Below are 19,255 nucleotides of genomic sequence, written 5' to 3' on the forward strand. Positions count from 1 at the left end.
GATGTTGGTGAACAACTCCCATTCCCACTGACCACTGGCAATGTTGTCTAGGGCAGATGAGGTGAACCTCTGGCTACCCAGATGCTGTCGAACTACATCTCCCATAAGCTCTGGCAAGCATGGCCAATGGCCAGGGATGATGGAGCTGTAGTTTAGTAACATCTGGAGGGCAAAGGTTCCCCTCACCTGTTCCAGGGCTTATGGAAATCCAACAAATAATGGAGGGTGCCACACTGACTTCACCTGCCATAGAAATTAGTTATCCTAACAGCAGCCCCTAAGCTGCATTTCCCTTCTACGTCTCAGTGAATGGCATAACACAGCCTCCCTCAATCTGCCGATTCCAGATGTTGTGGGCTGCAATGAAGAACTGAATGCATGTGCCTCAACAAGGTCATATTTGGTGAATTAATTGCTCCTTTCGCTCTCTAATCGTACTGACAGCAGCACTGGGGGGGGGCAGGGAGAGAATGATTGAACCTAGCTTTGAATTTGAAATATTTATTTACAAAAGTATTTCTACGCTGCTGTCTCACAAATGTTCAGGGCAGCATACAGGAACATGAAAACATTCAGAAGCCGTGCCAAGCAATCAATAAAACAACTATCTGCTCAGGGGACATATTAAACAACTGCATAGGCCTATCGGCATAAAATAATGCAGGTGAAAGTGAGGCTGCAATCACTGCTACTTTAATATATATATCTTTTTGAAAAATGCACCCCTTGTCTCCTCTTCTCTGTAGGGTGGCACAGATGAATTCTCTTTCTTATTAACTCCAACTGCCTACTCCTTGGGAATGAAGATGAAGTTTGTAATCAGCACTTCTACACAAAAGAGGTTTCAATTCTAACTCGAACCCCTAAAGTCTACGGCATGCCAAATTAAATATAACTAATAATAATAATAAGGAAGACAGAGTATCGCCAACACACTCAAAAGCAATTAAAAGTCACAGTGTGCATCTATTGAATTCTGACCACCCTAGCAGGCCTGTGGTTTTAGGCGTTATGGGGCACAAGGTAACAAACTAATCACTTTTTTCCCATCTCCAATATCACACAGACCTGCATGCCTAGCTTCCTTTATAACATACATTTTGGCTTTTGAGTTTGCAAGCCGCTGCCCAAGTTATCAATCTTTTTACTCCTCTAGGCCATCACGTTAAAAAGCAAACAAAAAACCAACAGTGTATACCTCCTGTTCTATCAATTTTTACAAAAGTTGGATGTGAATGCAGAGGCCAAGAGTGGGAGCCAATTAACTTCCTTTGGAAACGCAAGGTCATGCAGCAAAATTATATTAAGCTGCAATGCAAGAGGAGACCGATGTAGGGAATCGTCTCAAGGGATCTCCACAGAAGAGCCTGTTCCTGAGATTATATTAAAAGTGGGCGGGGAGATCTTAATACAAAGGGGGGTGGGGAGAGAAGGACGGCAAAGCCAGTCTTAATTCGCTTACATGATACCTTCTGCTGTTGCCCATTACATTTTAATTCCACCCTTCCTCCAAGGAGCTGTGAGAAAGGCAGACATCACATTTAGCTTTCTGACTTTATCTTTCGGGGGCAGGCTCAGCTAAGGCACGTGGCGGGTTCCATAGCTGAGCCGCTATAGCTCAGTGGCAAAGCATCCACTTCATCTTCAGAAGGTTCCTGGTTCGATCCCTGAAGGACTGGTAGAGAGGTCCATGCCTGAAACAGTTGCTGCCAGTCCATGTAGACAATACTGAACTAGATGGACCGCATTTTGGCAGCTTCCTGTGAAATTTGAACACAGGTCTCCTCAAATTAGAGAACACTGGTTCTAGTTTCCCAAGCAGATTTTAAGTTGCAGATGTTGAATGAGTGTTTTAGGAGGTTGAGGGTCTAGGCAACGAACAGGACAATCAGCCACTAATGCACAGTGTACAATAGATTACATAAAAAGTACCGAACTTTTTAGCCACTTAAAAAAAACCCCAAAAGCATGCATTTTAAAACACTAAAAAGTTGTTTAAAATATATATAATATAATTTAAAAACCCCAATGAATAACATTCTAAAACTATTAGATATGTAGTTAGAAGCAGCTGGAAAACTTAAACAATAGTACATTTAATAATAATTAATAATAATAATAATAATTGGCTGGGTTTTCCCAGCCACTCTGGACAACTTACAGCACATATAAAAACATAGTAAAACATCAAACATTAAAAAATGTCCCAATACAGGACTGTCTTCAGGTGTCTTCTAAAAGTGGTGTAGTTCTTTATGTATCACCAGCAGACATCAGAAGTCTTCTTCCAATTCAAACTTCTTAGAGAAGCAGGGACGCAAATACTTTATTCCATAAACAGGTTAGAAGCCACTGCTCCTCACTCTCTCATTGACTTTATCGGATTAAAAGTTGGCGCTCCAATATGGGCTCTCCAGAACGTTTCCAAGGGTGGAGAGAGAAATATACAAATCCCCCCCCCCCCCGGGCATTTAAGGCTTGGAGTAGATGTGGGAGGAAATCATCATTTTGAGTTGAGCTTGAAAACTGACTGCCGACGACCGCAGCTGAGCTCAAAAAACAAAATGGCGTGACATGCTCTCCCACGGGAGTACAAGCAGCCAAATTCTGCACTGCCTGAAGATCTGTGCAATGTAAGAAAAAGAGTTTTGCTGGGTCCGGCCAAAGGCCCACCTACTACTGCGTCCTGTTCTCACATGCGCAACTAGACACCTATGAGAAGCCTGCTGGCAGCACTGTCTCCATGTGCAATTCCCAAAGGATTGTAAGAGTCAGACTAATGGTCCAACCTGCCTAGTCTAGTCTGCTGTAAAATGCAGTGGCTCTATAGCAGGGGTAGGCAACCTAAGGCCCATGGGCTGGATGAGGCCCAATCGCCTTCTCAATCTGGCCCATGGACGGTCCGGGAATCAGTGTGTTTTTACATGAGTAGAATGTGTCCTTTTATTTAAAATGCATCTCTGGGTTATTTGTGGGGCCTGCCTGGTGTTTTTACATGAGTAGAATGTGTGCTTTTATTTAAAATGCATCTCTGGGTTATTTGTGGGGCATAGGAATTCGTTCATTTCCCCCCCCCCCAAAAAAAAATATACTCCGGCCCACCACATGGTCTGAGGAACGGTGGACCGGCCCATGGCTGAAAAAGGTTGCAGACCCCTGCTCTATAGAGTCTCAAGCAGAGAGGGTCTTTAAGTGGAGATTCCGGGACTAGAACACTGGGACCTTTCGCATACAAAATGTGTCCACTCCCACTGAGCTAAGGACCCTCCATCCATGAGTGAAAGCAGGGAGGGGGCGAATTTTCAGGAGGCTGCATGGAACAAAAGCAATATAAGGCAGAGAATGAATGCTTTCTCCGAGAACATTTTCTGAAAAAGCTAACAACCGTTAGCGGGGGAGCCACAAAAGCCTTTTTATGTTAACACGAATAGCCTTCCTAAACCTCATTTTGCACCGAGAAGGGAGGTCACCAATGGATTTTCACCTGGGGCACTAATAACCTTCTGCATGCTCAACCTTTCACACTGTTTACATTCGGAGACAGCACGCTTATAAATGAGCCAAGAATCTTTTCAAGGCTAGACACCACCGCCTGGTATTCCTGATGGTCTTAAACACTCTGTACAAAGCAGCGTGGAGAGAGCTAGGTCAAGTAATTCACAAAAAAAGCCAAGCAAACTGAACAGTTCTACTATCGCCTTTCTCAGGGAGTCGTCTGCATTTCTTGCTCCTTTTTTCCTTCACAAACAAAATCCTGAAAGGGTTCTACACCTAGAATTCACCAAACTGTTTACTTGGTTTCCACACTTTGAAAAGTGACGTTGGAAACATGACGTTTTGGGGAAAACCTGGAAGTCTTCTTCCTTTTCTTCTAGCAGACTGGAACTACAGGAGAGGGTGGGAGAGGGTCTGTTTCATTTAGTTTTGAACACTAAACGAAGTTTGTGGACCCTTAAGTATATCGCAGCAAAAGCAAAAGAATCCAGGCCACGAAGAGACAAGGAAAAGTCTCAGATGCTTGGTTTCCCAGGCACCTGAAAACTTAATGCTCGCTACTAGTAACTTGATATTTTTTCCATCCCCAAACAAAACATGCTGGTCACTCAATAGTTCCATGCTAGCAAGGGAGATATTTTGCCAGCCAGGTAGGAGCATCCAAAGTGCTCCCTTCAGAACTCTGATTGGAGAATAGCCGATAAATATGCACCAAGGAAGTGCAGGGAATATTGCTGTAGTATGCTGCCCTTGCCAATGACCTAGTAGAGTTAAAAAAGAGAGAGGTATGGACCTCTGGATGTGAAGTCCAGTCAAAAGCGACTATGGGGTGCGGCGCTCATCTTGCTTTTCAAACCGAGGAAGCCGGCGTTTGTCTACAGATAGCTTTCCAGGTCATGTGGCCAGCATGACTAAACAGCGTCTGGCACAACAGGACACCGTGATGAGTACCAGAGCACAAGGAACCGCCGTTTACCTTCCCACTGCAGCAGTACCTATTTATCTACTTGCACTGGTGTGCTTTTGAACTGCTAGGTTGGCAGGAGCTGAGGCAGAGCAACGGGAGCTCACGCTGTTGCAGGGATTTGAACCACCGACCATCCAATCGGCAAGCCCAAGAAGCTCAGTGGTTTAGACCACAGCGCCACCCGCGTCCCTAGTAGCAGGAAGAGTGTAGAAAAAATAATTACAAATGCAACTTGCATGTCAGAAATTCTTGGGAGATTTTTGCCCTAAGTCTACACTGCACTGAAATATCAGCCCTTTTGAGCACATCAAAAACCACCAAGGTTGCTGTATGTCCTCTACACACCCACCTGAGAGACTGTGTATATCCTACTGGACTTACTTCTGAATAGTTATGCATAGGATTGTGCTGCAAAAGAATTACGGTGAACTCAATGAAAAGCTACAGAAATAAACAACATCTTACTAGGTCACTGAGATACAGAAAGCTGATACAGAACATGACCCTAAATGGGAAATGTTGGTTTCTAACAATAGGGAACTGTGATTTGTTGAAATTGTAGTTTCAAAATAAACCATGCCATGGTTTGTTTCCGGCTTGTTTTCACTAACCACAGTTTAAACAAATCGCAGTTCGGTTTGATCATCCCAGGAAACGGTGGTTTGTTTGAAAGCAGATACTTTCAACTCTCCCCACATGTAGAGAAGAGCAGGGAGGAGAAAGCAGAACTATGCTTCTCATTGTATCTGAGCCAGGTGCGTGTGTGTGTGTGTGTGTGTGTGTGTGTGTAGTATTTGTTGAGATTTCTCTCAGTTTCTCTCTTCGCTAACAGAAAGCTAGTACAGTAGTGCTTAATGTTTATGTATCACTTTTTCTAAATACGCATAACACTGTTGAGCAAAGCAAAACACGAGGAGTACTGAGAATAATCCTCTGTGTCTCCGTGGCCATGAAAAGTCTGTGTCAAGATACTTGGGTGAACTGCATTTCAAAAAACCATTAAGAAAACCTCTGGATGCTCAGAGCCCAGGAAATTCAAAAGGTCAGACCACCACCTAATTTGTTGTTACACACGAAGATTCAATACGGAAATTCTTCATTTTAGAAGCCCTTTCACAATCGAATGCATCACTTTATGGCGACATCTTTACTGCCGTTAATTGTTTAACACAGCAAACTTTAGTGCCATCCTTAAGGATTTATTCACACCCAGAAACAAAACCTACCTCATCACCAGAGGAAGCGGCTTCCATTGTTTGGGCTCTTCTCATTGGGGAGAGGGGGGGGGGAAACACCAATCTTCCGCAGCTCTTCAGGTTTTTTAAACAAAGGGAAATGGTGTTGTCTCCTCTCCTAGGATATATTTTTCAGTGAATTCGCTTTGTGTGCCGCACAAAAGCTGTTATCGAAAAACCTGTTCCTAAATCGACCTGCGGCAAGTTTGTTGCTCTCACCGAGCGGGGAGCGGGTAGGGGGTAAGCCTCACACAGTAAAAAAGCATATATATATATATATTTGCATAACACTAGCTAAGATGACAATAAATGGGACCGTTTTAGCAAAATAGTTTTAAGCTAACAGGCTTGACACATATGGATAAATGCTACACGAACCAAACCAGTGAAGGCAAAATTACTCTGTTAAAAAGAAAAAAATCCCAAAGACAGCAAGTTGTGGTGTTTCGCTTCCTCCTCCCTAAAGACATTAGCTGGAGAAGTAGCGGGGGGGGGGAGGGCGGGGGGAGGAACATAAGAGGAACTTTGCTGGATCAGACCAATGGGAGGACGAAAAGCAGGACTTTACAAGAGCAACCCTCTCCACTTGTGATCCACAGAACTGGTCTTCTAGCTAGCTAGAAGCCATTGCAAAGTTATTGCCTTTGTTTTCAAACTCCCAGAAGGGCCTCGGCAAATCATACGACAGTGTAAGACTACTGAACAAATACATATGTCCCGGGACTGTCTACTTGGACCAACAGTTGTTCTCCAAGATGGCAGGGAAAGCTCTTCTCCTGGTTACTAGAGACGCTTTTCAAGGAGATGTCCTGCTGAAGTCATGCGCGCCGCCTGGTCCCATCTCTCGGTATCCACTTGGCCATCACCAAAGGAAGGAAGGAAGTTCGCTGCATGGATGCCTTCCTTTGCAGTTGGCCACACTAATGTGTGGGTGTTTAGAGGCAAGCCAGCCAGCATGCGCATCACCAAGGGTGGGGCCAGGAGTGTGGTACCGTTCCCCAGGACTCGCCTGGAAACAGTGATGTGGGTGGTGCTGTGGTCTAAACCACTGAGCCTCTTGGGCTTGATGATCAAATGGCTGGTGGTTCAAATCCCCGCAACAGGGTGAGCTCCCGTTGCTCTGTCCCAGCTCCTGCCAACCTAGCAGTTCAAAAGCATGCCAGTGCAAGTAGATAAATAGGTACCACTGTGGTGGGAAGGTAAAAGGCGTTTCCGTGCACTCTAGTTTCCGTCACGGTGTCCCGTTGCACCAGAAGTGGTTTAGTCATGCTGGCCACATGACCTGGAAAGCTCTCTGTGGACAAACGCCGGCTCCCTCGGCCTGAAAGCGAGATGAGCGCCACAACCCCATAGTCGCTTTTGACTGGACCTAACTGTCCAGGGCTCCTTTACCTTTACCTTTTACTCTCCTGGTACTCTCCTTTGAGTGAATTGCATATTTCCATGTGAATAATGCATGTTTTATGGCTATCAGGTGTCTTCTGGAAGCCCTTTTCCTAATCCTACATGCAAAAGAGCAGGCACTGAGCATACTGCAATGATTTTAGATCATAAATATATAGAGAAATGACCTTTTTTTAAAAAAAAAGTTCAAAGCACTTCTTCATGTAGTATGAATTGGGGCAAACTATGAGCCTCAGCTGCTATTCCTTGAACAAACACTATCGATTCCTCCATATAGCAATTTTCCTTTAAAAAATAACTTTCTGAATAAAACTAGATACATTTCTCCCAGGCATGCAACATGACCTCCATCTAAAGACGAGCTTGGCTTTTTTGTTGGAAAGCAGATTTGCCTCTGAGGAAACCTTGCAATTAATACCTATTTGAAATACAGCACATTGGGTTCGAACTCTGCTTCAGCCTCAACTCTGCAAAAAAAGCCTCTGAGGCACGCTGTTTTGTTTACTCATTTTTATATCCTCAATAAACCTTTGATGCAATTTACTACTGTTTTCATGGTGGCTATTAGCAGTAATAATTAAAGGACTACTGGCTATGGAATTCTGCAGTTTGAAAATTGGCCTTATTTATGCTTTGTTTACGATTCCTCCCTAGCACTAAACAGCCTGGAGCACCAAAAAGCAAATTTTAACAAAGGGAGAAAGACAATGAGACTGTGTTTGTATACAAGCTTCAATAGCCCTTTGCATTGGATTTTTTGAACGCCGCAACAGCTTCTGTGCAAACTCCCCCTGTTTGTTACGAGACCTCCAAAAGCTCTCAGGACAAAAGAAATCTGACCACACTGGAACACACCTACACAACTGGTGACCCCCCCTCCCCGCCAAGCCAAGCACAGCTTGACAATGTCCTCAGTCACTTCTTCTACTTGTGACTCTTGCTAGTGGCCCCCAGAAGCGAATATGGCCCTCAGGCGGAAAGGGTTCCTCTCTCCCACGATACAACCCACTACCTGAGCAGTGGCTGTCCTGTTGTAGGTACCGTCACACATGCGCCAAAGGAATTGGCAATAGCCAGCCTGAATAAAATTTATAAGAAATAGAGCACCGTCAGGTTTATTTTATTTATTTTTTGTACCCCCACCATCTGACTGGGTTGCCCCAACCACTCTGGACAGCTTCCAACAAATATAAAAACATAATAAAACATTAAAGCTTAAAAAGCTTCCCTATACAGCGCTGCCTTCAGATGTTTTCTAAAGGTTATATAGTTACTCATCTCCTTGACATCTGATGGGAGGGCGTTCCACAGGATGGGTGCCACCACCGAGAAGGCCCTCTGCCTGGTTCCCTGTAACTTCGCTTCTCGCAGAAAAGGAACCGCCAGAAGACCCTCAGTGCTGGATCTCAGTGTCTGGGCTGAATGACTTGGGTGGAGATGCTCTTTCAGGCTGAGGCTGTTTAGGGCTTTAAAGGTCAGCAGCAACACTTTGAATTGTGCTCGGAAAGGTACTTTAAAAAGTAAGGGAGGCAGGTGTCTCCCCACAGGAAGCTTACAATCTAAAATTTGATGCAAGAGAATAAGGGAAGGGAAGCAATGCTTCAGCAGCGCATACACACAACTCAACAAGAAAAGCATTGCATGCTGAACTGTTGTGTATGTCTCAAACAGACTGCATGGAACTGCAAACCTAGCAAGAGTTGTCAGGCACCAGGTGGGGTGCATTGGCTCTTGTTTATCCTGGCTGATCACAGGTTGTGCAGGCCTAAAACTACAAAGGAAGGTGTTAAGTACCATCAGATATTCCCACCAACATCTGCATGCAAGATCTCCCACTGCTGACCTTGGATTCCTCCCTAAATCCACATCAAACCTTTTCCCACTTGCTTGTCTCCTTCCGCACATCCTCACCCAGGGGGGAACTGCAAAGCAAAAAGCAAGAACAAGAATAATCTGTTGTCATTAATGAATTGACTCAGTCATGCTGTTAACAGCCCCATTTAATTGTACAACAGTATTTCCTTGGCAGTTCCTCCCACTCTAATGCAATAACAATCCTCCGCAGCGTCCCCAAAGAATTACGCGGGCTCAGTTTACACCCGTGTCGCTATACTCTTCCCCTGGAGCCCGTCTCCAAAATACTATCCGCTTGCCTCGCTGTGATTAAGCATACAGTCAAGATTAGCCTAGTCAATATCCATCACAGCTTTCATGCACAGCCACAGACATGAGTTCAAATAAAGAAATAACATGATGCCAAGATGCTAACTAACAATACTCTCATTACTGGCAAACCTGCCATTAATCACAAGCTGATGGGTCAGAGCTGGGCTTTCCAGCTCCCCCTCCCTTCTTTGTGGCACAGAAAAGATGCACAGTTTAGCTAGAAAGCTAGAGAGAAAACCTCACCTAGCATTTCCTAGTCCGATGCGTTAAGCCTCTTTCCAGCAAGGCAAACAACGCCCCCCAAAAGTATTGCTGCGCCTGAACCAAGCAGCACCCAGATCATACAGAAAACCCAGGACTGGTTGCAAAAACCAGAAAACACAGCAGTTTTATAGCACTTTTAAGTGCTCACCATGTAGGTAAAAGTAAAGGGACTCCTGACCATTAGGTCCAGTCGTGACTGACTCTGGGGTTGCGGCACTCATCTCGCTTTATTGGCCGAGGGAGCCGGCGTAGAGCTTCCGGGTCATGTGGCCAGCATGACTAAGCCGCTTCTGGCGAACCAGAGCAGCGCATGGAAACGCCGTTTACCTTCCCGCCGGAGTGGTACCTATTTATCTACTTGCACTTTTGACGTGCTTTCGAACTGCTAGGTGGGCAGGAGCAGGGACCGAGCAACGGGAGCTCACCCTGTCGCAGGGATTCAAACCACCAACCTTCTGATCAGCAAGTCCTAGGCTCTGTGGTTTAACCCACAGCGCCACCTGCGTCCCCATGTAAGGTAAGCAATAACGTCATTTCCCATTTTGTGGATGAGGTGGGGTTCAGAGGGCAAGGTGAAGAGGGGAAGCCGCTCAGGTACAAAATTAAAGGAAAATCCAAAAACAAAAGGTGGTCTTTGGCACTTGTGCCATTCAGATTTCCTGGCTGTTTTGAGTGCATTGTTAAACATTTGTCTAGATAAGATATAGCTAGTTAACTAGGGGTTCAGATGGGGCTCATCAACCGGCGAAGGTAGAAGACAGAAGAGAAGGAAAACCCTGGTCCTAATCTTTCACTGCCTTGTGGGATATCTTCAAGAGAAGGAGCCTGTCAGACAGAGATCTCCACATGGCCGCAACTGGACCTGTCAGTCGCAAAACACGTCTGGGGGATTTCTAGCATTGCCACATGCCCATTCTTCGCTGAGGGTTCTCACCTAGGCATTAGGCCCCTTGGTACCAATGAGACATGCTTTGTTTACAATCCTAGATCCTGCTAAAATGCAGACCTCAAAAGTCCTGAAGATTGGGCCATGCGGTTTGACGGGAATTAAGAGTCCAAGAGCACACCTATGGTTAGCCATCTCCTGCCCTGGGTGAATTAGAACTAGGTATTTCAGCTACACCATTTAAGGTTCTGAAACACCTCAGGATACTAAAACAGCCAAATCAACATCCCAGGATCTTGCACCACTTCCTTCCACTGCATCCCTTCTCTCTGTTCCCATTCCCTTCCGCGTTCTGCCAACCTGTCCCAGTGCGGACATGAAATGCTACATTCCAGATGATACTCGCCTACATAACAAAATGTTGTTGGAGCGCAACCAGGAGCTCCGGTTCCCTCGCAGTGGCTGCAGTTAACTGATACCTGAATAGTCATTTTATCCTCTGACATCAAAGCAAATGCCCAAATTCTGGCAGCTTCCCAAGAACACGACGCAGGAAATCAATGCGCAAAAGAAGCCACTCTCTTCTCCTTTTCCCTTTCCAAAGTAACAGCTCTGTCCAATGCCTAGGTTCAGAAAGAAACTCAAATAGAAGTTCTGAGAACCTTAAGGAGACCAAGCTTAAAAGAATAAGAACGGCACAGAGGTTCGCCATGATACGCTATTGAATTCTGAGAGGAAGGGACCACTTTATTTAAGACAACCAAAACAAGAAACCGGAAGGGCTATGTTGTTTCACACAAATAATAGCATACAGTTATAGAATCATAGAATTATAAAGCTGGACACACAACATCTAGTCCAACTCCCTTGTAAAGCAGGAATCTAACCTAAAGCATCCATGGCAGATTACCATCCAACTTCTGCTTTAAAATCTCGAAGGAAGGAAACTCCAAGACCTCCCAAGGGAGTCCGTTGCACTGCCATTAGGTAAAAATGTTTAGTTGGCTAAATGGCATTCAGCAGGACATTTTTAAAAAAACAGGTAATTTTTTAATATAAACACGACAAGCACCATATTGGGAAAAGGTGATCACCCTTAGCTCTCACACAGACAGAAATAACTCAAATACGATATCTACTGCAATATATACACAGTCCTTTTTAAGGGGGGGGTGGAGTGAAAACAAAACCCCAACCTAGGCACATCTATGCAGATCTAATTGATTATATCTCATTATCAATATGGTGTCTTTAATTGGGTGGCATGAAAATCTTCCTGGATCCGTGCACACCTTTGCAACAGTCAAAGATCTTGGATCCTGGCCAATGTTAATAACCATCTCATTATTTTAAAGGTTCTTCAGTTCCACAGTGCGGCACAGCAATTTGTAATCATTTTGTTATACAACAGTGAACCGTACATGAGAATATTCCTTACGAAGGCGCATGGAAACGGTCCCCCCTGCCAAAACTATAGGGAAAACTGCACTGAATAGTTGCCAAATGGGAGACCGACAGAGATCCACAATTGTGAAGGATAGCTCAGTTGGGTAGAGCATAAGACTCTTAATCTCAGAGTCATGGGTTCGAATCCCTGTGTTGGGCAAAAAGATATTTGCTTTGCAGGGGGTTAGACTTTATGACTCTTGTGGTCCCTTCCAGCTCTATGATTCTGATAGATAGATAGATAGATAGATAGATAGATAGATAGATAGATAGATATCTCACAACTGTGAGATTCCTGGAAGAGCAGCAAGGTATATCATTAAAATAAATTATATGTGGAGCAATCAATTGGCCAATTCCTGATCAGTCATATGTCCAATCCAGGACAAAAATAAATCAATTAGGCTGTTAGAGCATTCTTTCCTTTTCAACTGTTAAAAGAAGACAAACTCCACAAAAATCATTTGGCTAATACTAATTTTAATAGGTACCTGAAAGACTGCAACAAACTACAATATTTGTTCAAGAGCAGAGGGGGAATGCAATCAGCATTTGGACGACCGATATATTATTATTTCCATTAACATATAAATCAGAAAAACTAATGGATCTTGGCAACTTACAAATACAGCAACATCAGCAAGTTAATGACAGAGGTCAGAGAGAATTGATCCTATTTGTGATGTAACAGCTAACTGGATTTTTTAAAAAAATACTGTAGCATGCTGTGCTAAAGTTATAAAAGAATGTTGTTGTTGTTTTTAAAAAATCATCCCTTCACTTCTGCTGCAACAAGAGGCAGGTATTTGTTAATTTTCTGACACACATTTCTTCCTCCACCACCAGCCCAACAAAGACTTGCATTGTTCTCCACACCTGAGCATTCTGGCCGGCTTGGATTTACCGGTAGTAAGGGAAGCTTTAGATTACAGCTTTAAACATCTGACACCGGAGTAGGGTCAGATGTTTAAAGATGAGTAAGTTTTTAAAGGAGTGGTGGGTAATTAAGGAAAATGCAAGATTTTAATAGCACATGTAGCAGGTACTAACTAACAGGACCTTGCAGATAAACAGCACAGGCGTTTGGCAGATAGCGAAAACCTAGCAGGAAACACAGGGTTATGTGCTGCTAAAGATAAGGGAAAGTAAGCCTTGTGCTTTAACAAAATCCCAACTGTAAATCCATGCAGAACACAACGCCACAAGTTTATACCAAGGGGAGCCTGGCAAAGCCACAAATGGATGTTGCGCAAATGCAAAGTGAAATTCGAACAGAATTTGTAAGCCGTGTTGCTCGCAAGAACTAAGCCTGCTCCCATAAATGTGTGCGCCCCAAACTGGATATACTGATTGACACCCATATATTTTTACAGAGTCTAGAGGAAGTTTTGCAAGCACCCTTATTATCCATGCAAAAAGTATCTCAAGTATCATTTTTATTTATTTATGTTGCAATGTTTATATATGCAGCACTTGGTTGCAATAAAACCTCTAAGCGGTTTACATCCCATGTTTGTTTGACTATTGGGTGACCCTGGGCTATTCACCATCCCTTAGCCTAACCTACGTCACAGGGTTGTTGTGAAGATGAAATAGTCGAAGAACCATTTTCACCGCCTTGAGATCCTTGGAAGAAAAAAGGTGGGCTAAAAAAAAATAAATTAAAAAATGGGTCTACTCACTGTTAGAAACTCAGATATATAAGGTAGGCACCAAATGTCTCCTTAAACCAAGGTTACAGTCACCAAAGTACAGATAGGTAGCCGTGTTGGTCTGCCATAGTCAAAACAAAAAAAAATTTCCTTCCAGTAGCACCTTAAAGACCAACTAAGTTAGTTCTTGGTATGAGCTTTCGTGTGCATGCACACTTCTTCAGATACACTGAAACAGAAGTTGCCAGATCCTTCTATAAGTCACCAAAGTAGAAAGTCAAGTTGCTTTTTAGGGGCAAGATGGCTCTAAGGTCCTATTTTTCACATGATGGACCGACTGGGATTGATTCTCCGTTAAACATCTGGCTAGTTCAGATCACAAGTTTGAGAACGTAAAGAAGAAAAGTCCCTTGATCCAGGGACAATTCACATATATATTGGCTTATTCTGACCTCTCTTTCTCAATGGTGACTGCTTCTGCTCAGCTTGCACAGAAGAAGCATTTTGGTTCTGACTGTGAAGATAAAATATCGCTGATGGAATTCTACAGGATGTGGTATTTGCATGTGAGAAGATGTCAGACTCCATCCTGGTGCTCAGGCATCTTCACTTGGTTGCAAGTGGTTGATAGCCAGGTGCAAAATGCACCTGGCGCCTGGCTAATTTCAAACACTAGGCCTACTATAAGAATTAAATAGCTTTTTTTCAGTGTCAACTATTTAAATACCCAGCACGTATTTATTTTCTCTCTCACACACGCACACAGACACACAATCTTTTTTCAAAAAACTTTTTTTATTCAAAATTAAAACGAAACGTATTATTCAGAAACATATCATCCGTATTTCCCCATTTTTCCTCCCTCTTTGATTTCTCTAAAAATGCTGTTTTCTGCATGTTACACAGTTGTATAGATCCTCAAACTATTTAGCTGATTATTATCAATAAAAAGTTTCTGAGTGTTTATTCAAAGCCACACAATCAATCAATCAATCAATATAATCAAAATATTGGCAAAACGCATCTTCTTTACTGATTTTCTAGGAAGGCGTTTCTTAGAAGAAAATAGGGGGGGAAGCCTGAAGAGCTGGACCCTTTCATTGCATGGGAGGAATAAAAAACGCACACACCCCATAACAGAAAATTATGTTTTACCAATCTTCCTTTGACGAGGATTGTGTTAGCAGAAAACAAATGCCAGATGCCTGTTTGTTTTATTCACTGGAAGAGCGGAGGGGTGAAGTAAGAGAGAGAGAGAGAGAGAGAGAGAGAGAGAGAGAGAGAGAGAGAGAGAGAGAGAGAAATCTCTGGAAGCTCCTTGTTTCAAGCAGTACTGCTTTTAATTAAATGCTATACGTGACGAGTGCATAAAAATGAGCACTGTTTGAAAGCAGCAGGTAGGAAGTAAATTTATCCAACTGTAACTGCGGACTATTCCCTCTCCTCTAATGCTGTTCTGCAAGCCTATTACTGCTGTGCTCTTGGACGAGTTCGTTTACAGGGTTTATGTTTATTTGGGGGTCATTTCGCAGGGAAAACAAGATTTCTGCCAGTCTCTTCAGAAGTCAAGCTGGGGTTGGAAAGCCAAGACAGAAACAGTCTCATTGCAGCAGCAGCAACAACAACAAAAGCAGCATCTCACTGATGCTCAGGTCAAAAGACAAGCCTGACCTGGAAGCTCTTATAAAAGGTCAATAAAGAGCACATGATCTGCTTCAGCCAAAGTTTGTCTGGCTGGTCTCTACAAATCCCAGGTCCAGAACCCACCGGGGTCTGAAGTTCTGTTATCTAGAACAGTAGTTCCCAATTGTTGGTCCGCGGACCTCAGAGGGTCCAAGTAACCCACCCAGGAGGTCCACAGCACATACTCATCAAATGTCCGGGACATCTCATTTTGGAGGGTGGTGCTCTCACAGTTAGGGACGCGGGTGGCGCTGTGGGTTAAACCACAGAGCCTAGGACTTGCCGATCAGAAGGTCGGCGGTTCGAATCCCTACGACGGGGTGAGCTCCTGTTGCTCGGTCCCTGCTCCTGCCAACCTAGCAGTTCGAAAGCACGTCTAAGTGCAAGTAGATAAATAGGCACCGCTCCAGTGGGAAGGTAAACGGCGTTTCCGTGTGCTGCTCTGGTTCGCCAGAAGCGGCTTAGTCATGCTGGCCACATGACCCGGAAGCTGTACGCCGGCTCCCTCGGCCAATAAAGTGAGATGCGCGCCGCAACCCCAGAGTCGGCCACGACTGGACCTAATGGTCAGGAGTCCCTTTACCTTTATCTTTACTGCTCTCACAGTGCCTCAAAACATGTGAGATTGCAGCCAGACACAAATCACGTACGAGATCACGACATCCAAAAGCACACATTTCTGGGTGCCGTGATTTCCCACGGGCCACATAACTCACATGGGAGTGCAGCCCGAAGACGCACATCCCAGTTTTTGTGCCAGGACACGTGGGAGGGTATAGTGGCACCATTCGCACAACAAAAATTGCATATTACTCCTATTCTCAGCAGCCAAAAGCATCATAGTCAAACCCTGGAGAGACCTGTCAGGAGTAAACATGGACCAATGGTACCAAATAGTATGGGAAATGGCCTTACAAGAAAAACTGACCTTGAAACTGACAGGGGGACAAATAGAAGAAGATGCCTTCACACCAGTATGGTTCCCCTTATCACATACACAGCCCAACAAGAATCCGCCGAGAGAATACGAATCAATATGGCTAACCTGACTCAAAAATCCGCTCCCTCACACACACAAACAAATCTCACTGCAGCCGACCCTAGGCCACCTCCAACGTCTCTCACCACCAAGGAAATGCAACAAGCGAATAGGAAGAGAAGCCACACAAGTGACGCCGACACAAAACCCCACACATACACTAAGTAGAAAAATAGAAGCATTGCCATCCAACCCACCTCCAACCTTCTTCCCAACCTAATACTGCATGCAACACTAATGTCTCACAACAAATGAAACTGATCTGTAGAATACACAACTTGGAAAAAGAGACAATGCACGTATTATTGTAAACTAAGAAACGTTTAATAAAAAGTATTTAAAAAAAAAAACACACAACCCAGCATATTCCTGCATTGCATGGGGTTGGACCAGATGACCATTGGGATCCCTTCCAGCTCCCCAATTCTATGATTCTATGAACTGCCACAGAGATAGCAGCGTTTTCAAAAGCAGGGGGTCCATGGCTTGGCTTTAGAAAAAACGGGGTTTGCAGTGGTTGGCTAACTCTATAAGATCAGGTGGGGAAAAGCTCACAGACAGGAAAGCAATGCAACCAGAATCAAAACTGCACACAATGATCAGTGCAGCACATTAAGCAAGCCGTGACTTTCCTTAAAGATCAAAGAAAAGGAACAACAGAGCCTGGTAATGTCACTACCTTAGAGGGAAAAAGAACCAAGGCACATTTTGTTTTAAGAATTCCTTGGTCTGGAAGAGGATGCAGACCCAGTTTATTGGCCTGCCCATTGTCTGGCACATCTTATTCTTATGCAAGTAAAATCAACCTCATCTTCCGTCCGCCCTTTTTTTTAATGGCCCAGGAAGAAAACAAAGACATGTGTAAGGACAATAAAAGACTGCCACAGTCCTCTTTCCTATATCCTCAGCTGGAGGGAGCAACATGCAATGCCCACAGCTCAGTTCCGTGGCCAGAAGTTCTCATTAGGACAGTCTCTCAGAATTCTCCCACTGACACTTAAAAAGAAAATGATGGTTGTGGACATGTGTCTGAAAATGTGACAGCCACAACTGCTAACTCTGCCATCCAGCTGTCATACTAACAAAGGCCATCCAGATTTTTGAGTGGTGAACCACCAGGAGGTGTGTGTGGGCCATCCCACATCGAGAAGGAAAAACTATTTGTTGTTTATGTTTTATAGCGGTGGATCCAAAGTGGCCCTTCCACAAACAGGAGACTAACATTATTACAGTGGTACCTCTGGTTGCGAACGGGATCCGTTCCGGAGGCCCGTTCGCAACCTAAAAAGCCCACAACCTGAAGCGGCACATCGGTGTAGGTGCGCGGTGCGATTTGGCGCTTGTGCGCATGTGCAAGCAGCGAAACCCGGAAGTAACCCTTTCTGGTACTTCCAGGTCGCCGCAGGACGCAACCTGAAAAAACGTAACATGAAGCAAACGTAACATGAGGTATGACTGTAATAGTATGATTATTGAATTTATATACCGCCCTATACCCGGAGGTCTCAGACCTCCATCAGACACTCAAGTTGGCAGAGGATGTGATGAGAGAGGCAATCTTCACCTTCTCCTTTCTCCCTGCCCCACCTCCCACATTTGTTCCAGACGCTTGGCTTCCCCAAACACAGGGGTTCCAGGAGGAAAGAAGAATCAGTAAAAAAAACAAAAAACCACCCCATTTCTTAAAAAAATGCCTGCGCCCTTTCTCCAGTTCAAAATTCCACTCCCAGGAACTCTACCTCAGTAAAACAAGCTTAGCTTATTTACAGCTGGGGGAGCACTGATGACATACAGACCAAGCAAATGCGGTGGTTGCCATTGCTAAACAATGGGGAGGAAGAAACCCTTGCAGATCTACTACAAATTAGCCAGTGATAAGAATGTATGAGCAGCCCTACTGGATGAGGGCCAACAGCCCATCTAGTCCAGCATGCTGTCCTCAAAGACTGTAAGAAGGACCTGGGTGTAACAGCACTTGTGATTCTCGGCAGCTGGTACAGAATACTACCTCCCACAGCAGGTAGAACATAGCCTCATCCTCCAAGTATTGGTCCAATTCCCCTTTAAAGTCATTTAAGTTGGCAGTCACCACTATGACCTTCTTCTGTCTCTTGTCCAGTATTCAGCTTTGTTAGACAGACCTGGGTTCTAGGTATTAAGAGGAGATAAATTAGACTCTGCCCCACTTTCTCTACATTGCGCATGAGACCTTCCAGAAGCTAATAAAAGCTTTACTCTCCAATGAGCCTTTTGTTTTGTAGATGTTTGCTCTATTGTATTGGTTTTAATTATCCCTGCTTTTTTTTAATAACTTTTATTGCTGCTGGTGGCGCGTTTTTGTTGAGTTTTGTTTTTCTACTGCTATTCTGGCGCTTTTGTAATTGATACTTTCAAATTGTTCCTATATGGTTTGATTTGCCATTAGCTACCCTTGAGCTTTTTTTAAAAAAAATGGAGGTAAGACTGGGCACAAACATTTCAAATAAATTAATTAAATAAGCCATCCCATGGTGCTTCTGTGATATTATTATTGTCATCGTCATCACCTATCAATTTATGTACCACTTACATTCCCAAATGACCTCTAAGTGATTTACATGAATGAAATCAGTTGCAACATATCGACACATAATTAAAACGCGCAATAAAGGAACTCCATCAAAACATTACAAACATCCGTGAATAAAATAATTAAAGAAGCCCATTAAAAGGCATAACAGTGGAAACAGTTAAAAAGATAAATTGAAAACAAGAAGATCAGAAAATTCAAGTCGAGGGGAATGTTTGTCTAAGCCGGTGGAATGCCATACAATATGAGGCCTCTCATATTTCCACAGAAAAACAAGGCTATATTGCAGGGATGCTGTTTTGGACTACGACCTTCATGATTCCTGCCAGCTGGCCATGCTAGCTGGGGCTAATGGGAGTTGGAGCTCATCAAGATATGGAGGGTTACAGGCTCCTCACCCTGATATATTTGAACCCACTTGGACCCTTAGACCAGTGTGGTGTAGTGGT

The 19,255-nt window shown here is 44.0% G+C and overlaps 1 protein-coding gene and 1 long non-coding RNA gene across 2 annotated transcripts in view; one reads left to right on the top strand and one right to left on the bottom strand.

Annotated features, from left to right (window-relative positions):
* Positions 1–19,255, bottom strand: part of EXT1 (exostosin glycosyltransferase 1) — a 260,149-nt gene that overhangs the window by 222,382 nt on the left and 18,512 nt on the right. The gene's annotated exons all lie outside the window — the stretch shown is intronic.
* On the top strand, positions 14,385–15,793 carry LOC310766319. Its single transcript, XR_014550059.1, has 2 exons — positions 14,385–14,752; positions 14,793–15,793. It is a non-coding gene; the product is annotated as an uncharacterized lncRNA (long non-coding RNA).

Source organism: Podarcis filfolensis, assembly GCF_964270895.1.
Source record: "Podarcis filfolensis genome assembly, chromosome: 7".
NCBI lineage: Eukaryota > Metazoa > Chordata > Lepidosauria > Squamata > Lacertidae > Podarcis > Podarcis filfolensis.